Here is a 7,687-nt window from a genome sequence, read left to right on the forward strand (position 1 = left end):
AAAAAAAAAACTTCACACACAAAACACAGTTTTTGGAGAAATATTTTAATAAATATTTCTTCGAAAAATGTGATTAAATGAAAGGAACACAATGGTGTTAGTTAATTGTAGCAACATGACAGAATGTTTGGAGTAATGCAGTATAGCAATTTTGGACTATAAAAACAATTCGGAGGAACAGCCTTAAACTTAAAATTGTTTCAAAAAATAATAATTTTATGCTTGGAACTAATTAGAAATTATCTTTTTTAATGCTGCATATATATATATATATATGTTGTTGGAGAACCCTTCCGCGGTCTCACTGGACTTATCAACAACCAACTATTCGTTTCGTGGTGATTACAAAGAATAACTATGCAAATACAAAATTAAGCGTTAGATACAATATTTCCTCTGATTTTGAATTTGCATTATTACATATCTGTCAACATTTAAAATTAAATTAGCATCGCACTCCTATCTGTTGACATAGAAATTCCCCGACTCATTGAGAATTCAAATTCAAAACTTGTTTTGTTCTCCACCTTCCAATACAGAATAATTGAGCCGTAACAAAATGTGACCCCTCCGCCCCCATTGGTCAAAAGGTTATTTGAAAACCAATCATGCTAATGAGCTACACTTCATTTTGAAATCGTTGTTCACGGTACAATGAATCATTTGTTTGTCTACATCAAACCACTCTAATGAGAAGTCAAAAGGTAAATTTCAATGAATTTAATTCGTCTCTGCAAAGGAAATTACTCTTCGCTATACGTTAGTGAGGATTCCGTTTTTGGAATCATTATATTATTAGTTTATTGAATTCATCAAAATGGTATAAATATTTATGAAGATAGTTTTGTGTAGTCTGGATATAAAATGAAACATAGCCTTTTATCTAAAATTAATAAACATCCTATCCTAATGATATCAAGCAATTTCTTTTAAAAATTTGGTAAAGTAGAATCGCTAACAGTTTCATTTATGTCACTGCCTAATGCCGAACCGATGAAAAGAATTCATTTTTTAAACATTCTTCCTTAGCAGAATAAATGAAATGTTTGTACTATGGTTGGAATTGTATGCGAAAATGTTTTCTTGTACTCTATGTCCAAATTTCAGGATTCCAGCATAAACGGTTCTAGTATTAGCTTACACAGACTCTTATCCCATTATTATAGATAGATGTAGAACAAAAACATCAATTTGTAAAATAGCAATTTACTAAGTGAGAAACTTTTCGGATTACAGATTAATATATTTTTTTTCTTTTTTGATATACTGCAATAGAGGAAATGATTGAGCAAAATATCAATGCTCACTCTTAACATATCTATACTTTTTTAGAAGAAATGCGTCAGTAAAAATTATTCAATAATAATTCCAGATTTATGTAAGAAACAATTAATATGGGGTAAATTTTTGACGGAAAAGAAATGGTGAGTGGTACAATTATTTAATCGTTACAAGCTTTATTTAGTCGCTACATGGTAGCGCCGACTGTCAATTTTGCCCTATAATGTGACACATTTGGAATAAGCAGAATAGTTTATTTATTTCAAAAAAAAAAAAAAACTTTTAATGTTTTACTCTTGAAACGCAGATATGCACGTTTTTCTGCGCAACCAACATTGAAATCTTTTATTTAAGTTTCTGAAAAATTTCAAAATTATTACAAAAATAATTTAAGGCAATTTAAATTAACTAAAAAATAAATTGTCCCAAAAATATCTGAATCTCTTTATTGGTGATCAAATTGATGCATTGGATAAAAGGCTGGAAAAAAAAACTGAAGGCTGCTTCTCTGTAAAATTGTATTTTTTGAGCTCTGCTCCCCAGTAATTTGACACTGCTGTCTTAAGGCTCCGTCGTCATACAAAATTATTCTCGTTTAGAATAATATAATATTTCTATAACTGCTGTGAGTTGCAACTGCTACTCAAGACTGTTAGGTCAAGTTTAGCCTATCTAGCGCCAGCGATGTCAATACTTATTTTGAAAATGGCACAAAACGTCAATATGGAGAAAAGCCACAGTTTAATGAAAATGAAAAGTGTTTGTGGTCTAATTTTTTAATATTTAAAAACCTACTCCAATGCTGCATTATCTGAGCTGATAAAAATTTACAAAAAAAATGAGAATATGACAGTGATTTTCATAGAGGTAGAAAAATGTTGCTAAAGTTGCGATTTTTAAAAAAATTAAATATCTTTTAAAATATTTAAGTTATTTGTACGTTATAAAGCCCAGATAATTCTTCACAGCAAGATGATACATACAGTTTAAAATCATCGCATTACTTATGTAAGGCACTTTAACTATGGTTTTTTTATTTTCCTTGGAGAAAGTGCTTCGAAAAAACTATAAAATTAGGGAAATTCTTTAAGTTTTGGATCTAACTTTATCAAATAATTGTCCGCGATACTGCGTAATATCATGCAAATTTTTACAAAGCCATTCATTAACTCATTTTTCTTTATTTCTCGATGGAACACATCATTTAACAAAAACTTAATTTCAGTTAAAAAAAATTTTGATTTTTCTGATAGAAAACCTTTGCCGTATTCAATTTTAAAAATAAAATTTCTTGATTTTTCCAGAAAAAGATGAACAAAATTTTTAACCACTTTTTTTTGCTAAATGCAACATTTCGTTTGAAAAATAATTTTTTATTTGAAAACTTATAAAGTTTGAAAACAATTCAGAATTTTCATTTTTTTAAAAAAAAAAAAAAAAAAAAAAAAAGCTCATCACAATTATAAAAATTATGGCTAATGACAAACACTCCGAATTTTGTCCAATGCTGTATGTTCCTATATATTCTATTTTTTTCTGTTGATTTATGTTTTAAAATAATGTCAATATTTAAAAATTTTTATTTACAGATTTTACAATAACATAATCGAACAGAACATACTAATTTTAAGTGCATTTATTTAATATATATATAACGTAGATGCCAACTTGGAAGTTCTATCAATCCAGAATTTTGAAGGTGATAAAAAATAACAAAGGTATAAACACAATTAGTTCAATTTCTGCAGCACTTAAAATTAAGCAGTAAAATTACAAAGGTCATATTAGAATTAAATTACATTGCATATTGCAGTGGCAAAAATTTGTTGTAAATCTAATTTATTAATAACAAAAATAAATTGGTGAATGTACGCAGTTCGCAAAAGCTGAAATAGTTGGAGCAATTTAGTTTACTTGAGTGGGGCACGAAACCTTGTTTGATTATGAAGAAATAAACTGTATATTTCTGGTAAAGAATTTTCTATTGTTGTTGTTAAATAATTAAACTAGACATTTTAAATTGTACAATTTTAATTAAAATGTATTAAATATGGTTATCACAGCTCTATATGCACAATTGTTAAAACATTTCTAAATTTTCATCCATATTTTTCGGTAAGTCTACCGTGTTTCTTTTAGATATATTGAATATTAGATATTTCTCATCAAATAAAATTTTCAGATAAAGTTGTTGCTATCCAAGTTAAACTAAACATTGGACAGATTATAGTGAATCTTACGAAAAGATATCAAGCCACATTTATTAGTTATTTTGAGTGCTGTACATGTACATTCGAATAAAGAGAGTCAAAAGTATATGAGCAACAGTTAACTGCATTATTTGTATGAAAGTTTTCAACACTGGCATTAAGTGAGGTAGCGTGGCCGAGTGGTCTAAGGCGCTGGTTTTAGGCACCAGTCTTTCGAGGCGTGGGTTCGAATCCCACCGCTGCCAAAATTGTATTTTTGATTACTAAACATTTTGCAAAAAAGATATAATTATGGAAAAAAAGTTCAAGTGCTTTAGAATAAATAAAGGATTTATCTTAGAGTATAATTTTCTTAATAAAAAGATCTGATTTGATTTTGTTGTTGTTAATTTACGTCGCACTAGAGCTACACGATGGGCTATTTGTGACGGTCTGGGAAACATCCCTGAGGATGATCCTAAGACAAGCCATCACAATTTTGATCCTCTACAGAGGGGATGGCACCCCCGCTTCGGTAGCCCAACGACCTGCACGCGAAGTCGAGCACTTTACGGTAGAACAGTTTAACGAGGACCCATACCGCACACCCTCGGTCCCTATGCAGACTGATCCAAGTGGTTTCCCACCCGCACACTGTCCGCAGCCAGTGATGCTTGACTTCAGTGATCTTCTTGGAACCGTGTCCTAACGATCAGTCCACTGCGGGACAGATCTGATTTGAAGTCGTTCTTTCATACACTGAAAATTGAATAAAGAGAGGAAATAGGCATGTGTCGGGCTTTAAGGCGAACGGTTTAAGGCGCTGGTTTAATATAGTTTGTCATATGCTGTACTATTCTCTTTTGAATTTCCTGGTTAAATCTCGTTTGCCATGCATCATCCTCCCTTACTAAATCAAAAATATCTCAAGGTTTCTCACAACCAGGTATTCTGTTTTTGAACAAAGGTTCAAATTTCAAACCTAATAGATACCCATTAGACTCATAACATTTTTAAACTCCCTAAATTACTTTATCTGTGTTATTGCTTTAAAATTTCTGCAGGGGAAAAAAAGTAACAAAATAAAAAAAAATCTGTAGTTACCTGCTGTTACAAGGAGTTAATTATTTTACAATGAGTTTAATTATTGAAAATGGTGCATATTTCTATATGCACCATTTTCAATAATTAAACTCATTGAAACTAGAAATTAATTTATAAATGTTAAAAATAGTCATCAGATTAATTAATCAAAAAGTATGAAAATTAAAAATATTTACATTAATTCACCTGATCAAAATATAAATGAAACAAAATATAAACTTAGCCGTAATTTTTTTTTTGCAGGAACCCAGTGTATCTTTCATAATGAGTCAACTCATCAACTGTGCTAAGCTAACATAATAAACTAATAATGATTCTTCATAAGTAAAATACAAAAACGAACTAAAGGATATAAAACAATCTATTAATCATAAGGATGAGAGAATGGAATAACGAAATGTTTTACTAATTTACCACTTAAATCCATGGATCATGAAGATTCTGGTTTAGTAAACAAAATTTAATCTTATAATAAAAATAAAATATGGCAACACCTATGAATGAACTTTCAAATCATAATAATTTAATATAGAACGTGTTTTAAAAATATTAATTATTCAAGAATATTAGTTATCAAATATTTCGATTCCCTTTATTTATTCAAAAGAAGAAAAAAAGTCAAGACAATTATTAACTAACTCATGCCCATTATTTTATCAGTCAAAATAAGGATTCAAAATCCACTAATTATAAGATATTACGTTAACACACGCCCAATGATTCTTTTAAGCAAAAAGAAACCTTTCAAAAATTATAAATTCAAAGTATTCAATAATTAACATCTAATTTTGTTACCAGCAAAAGTTTGCCCAAAATTATGAATAAAAAATAAATCATCTGGTTAGTTCAAGGCATGCAAAATCTAATTTCAATATGAAATTTAATGTAACCAATATCCAATCATATTCTCCCAAATATAATAAAAACATAAAATATTATAAAAATCCGAAGTGAAATATGAACCCTACATACAAAGTATGATAAAAATCAAATCCTAATGAGAAATATCTAAAGAAAGGAAACTAGAACTGTACTTTAATCACCTAAAAAAGAATCATTCATTTGTGTAACCAGAATTCAATAAACAACTTTAATCGATTTTAAATAATTAATATAAAGGAATTTAAATTAAGTATCTAAGATTAAACAAAATTTATAGAAAAAAATATTTGAGCATGAAGGCTGATGTCTCCTTAAGAAATAAAAAGGTATCTACTCGTCCGTTATCTCTTATCCGTATTCACCAACACAGATTACCTCCGGGTAATCTATGAGTAAGAGTAAAATCACGAGTTAAGTGCGAAACGTTATTCTCCAGCCGAAATTTCGCCAAGCTCGCAGATTTCATCAACAGTTCTGACTCTCCGGGTAACCCTCCGTTTTTGCCGTGTTATCGGAGGGTAACCTATTGACGAGGTGCTTGTAAACAAAAAAGATGGAGGATTCTATCGCTGCGTTTGAGCTTGAAACTGTTGAAAGAAGGGAAAGATATGTCCCAACTATCAGAAATAATGACCTAAGAAGAGTTAGATGAAATAGACTTTTTTGAAAGATATCGTTTCTTAAAACCTCTTCACTTAAATTAGCGATACTCACGCTAATTTGTTTATGCACGTGTTTATATTATATACAAAGTCACATGGTTTTACCTTGCCCAATCAAAGGCCTCGTTATATTTCCTGCAAGAGTTAAACTCGAGTTGTGAAATCCTCTGTTGAAAACGGTTGAAGAATAAAAAGCGAGGGTTAATCCTAAAGTAACTCTCTTCTAGGCCCACTCCGATGCAACTACATCATGATTTCCAACTTCATATGGAGAGGTAAAAGGCCCCTTCGGGGCCTAAACGCCTCGACAAATTTGCTACGACGACGACGACCGTGGATATTCCGATCCCCGAGTTACTCTTGAATTTAACTCGGCGTGGTGAATACGGGTGTAAGTGGAGTGTTGGAAGATACATTAGCATTAGATCCTGCAGTGTTTCCCAAAGTACATGTTCTAAGGCAAAATAACTTGCAACAAACGAAAATTTCAAATTTTTTTTATTTAAAAGCAAAGCTAGCCATGAAAATTTACGATTAAGTATTTTTCTATTGGCTATTTTTTCAAAGTTAACAGTTAATAATTAGTGGTGTCACCAGCCAGTTGTGATGTTTAACTTTGGTGAATGTTTTTATAGTAAAAAATACATTTATTTTTTATTAGGGGTACACAGCGTTACAAATAATTTAGAAAGGGTACACAAAAGTCATAAGTTTAGGAAACACTGCTGTATAGGATTACTTTCTATTTCAAAGGACAAAATGTAACTTTACATTTGACCTAAAAGAATGACATATAGGATGTACTGGAACAAATTCAACGTTTATGTAAAAACAACTGTACAAGAAAAAGAGAGCAGAAATGAAAGGATTATTCTAGTCTTTTTGATTATAAAATGAAAGCGAATACTCTACACTGGGGCTGCACAACCTTTTTGAGTGAAGAAACACTTCCACAGCAGGTTGACTATCTGTCGAGTCGCAAAGTCCTCCACGTTCCCATAACAAATCAATACTTCTGGGGGAACTGGATTGGAGATCAATCGTTCTCTGATCCAGGTCAAAAATTACCATCTGTGGATGAATGAATGGGTCCGCCCTATAAACGGGTATGACGTGTGTGGGGCTGAAGACGAATTCTTGACCGTAGATGGCGCCACTGTAAAACAAGAAACGCACCCTCTGCCTTAAAATTGCTCGGTTTCACCAAGCAGGCTTGCTAATGTGGCAAGTGGCATTAGAAACAACAACAGGGGTGCACATGTATTTAGGAATGTGGACGGCAAATGTTGTAATATTTACTTAAACATTAGCATTCGAATTTTTTTCATCAATAAACTAGTAATATATTTGTAGAAAATTAAAAGCGTTCAATCATTCGAATTCATTCAAAAACTAATACTTTTTAAAAATAAAAAAAATTCCTTCTTTATCATATCAAAAATAGATTTATCAAAATAAATAAACATTGGAGAAAAGTAATGCTTTTTTTATCATATGAAGCAATACACAAAAAATTATTTTAAAAGTAAATTCGAATGAAAAAAAAAAAACTGCAATGCTCACAGAAGG

General features: G+C 30.8%; 1 non-coding gene across 1 annotated transcript; it reads left to right on the top strand.

Annotated features, from left to right (window-relative positions):
- The first annotated feature begins 3,656 nt into the window (after positions 1 to 3,656).
- TRNAL-UAG (transfer RNA leucine (anticodon UAG)) lies at positions 3,657 to 3,736 on the top strand. Its single transcript has one exon. It is a non-coding gene; the product is annotated as a tRNA-Leu (tRNA).
- Positions 3,737 to 7,687: the final 3,951 nt, after the last annotated feature.

This window comes from Parasteatoda tepidariorum, chromosome 3 (assembly GCF_043381705.1).
Source record: "Parasteatoda tepidariorum isolate YZ-2023 chromosome 3, CAS_Ptep_4.0, whole genome shotgun sequence".
NCBI classification, from domain to species: Eukaryota; Metazoa; Arthropoda; class Arachnida; order Araneae; family Theridiidae; genus Parasteatoda; species Parasteatoda tepidariorum.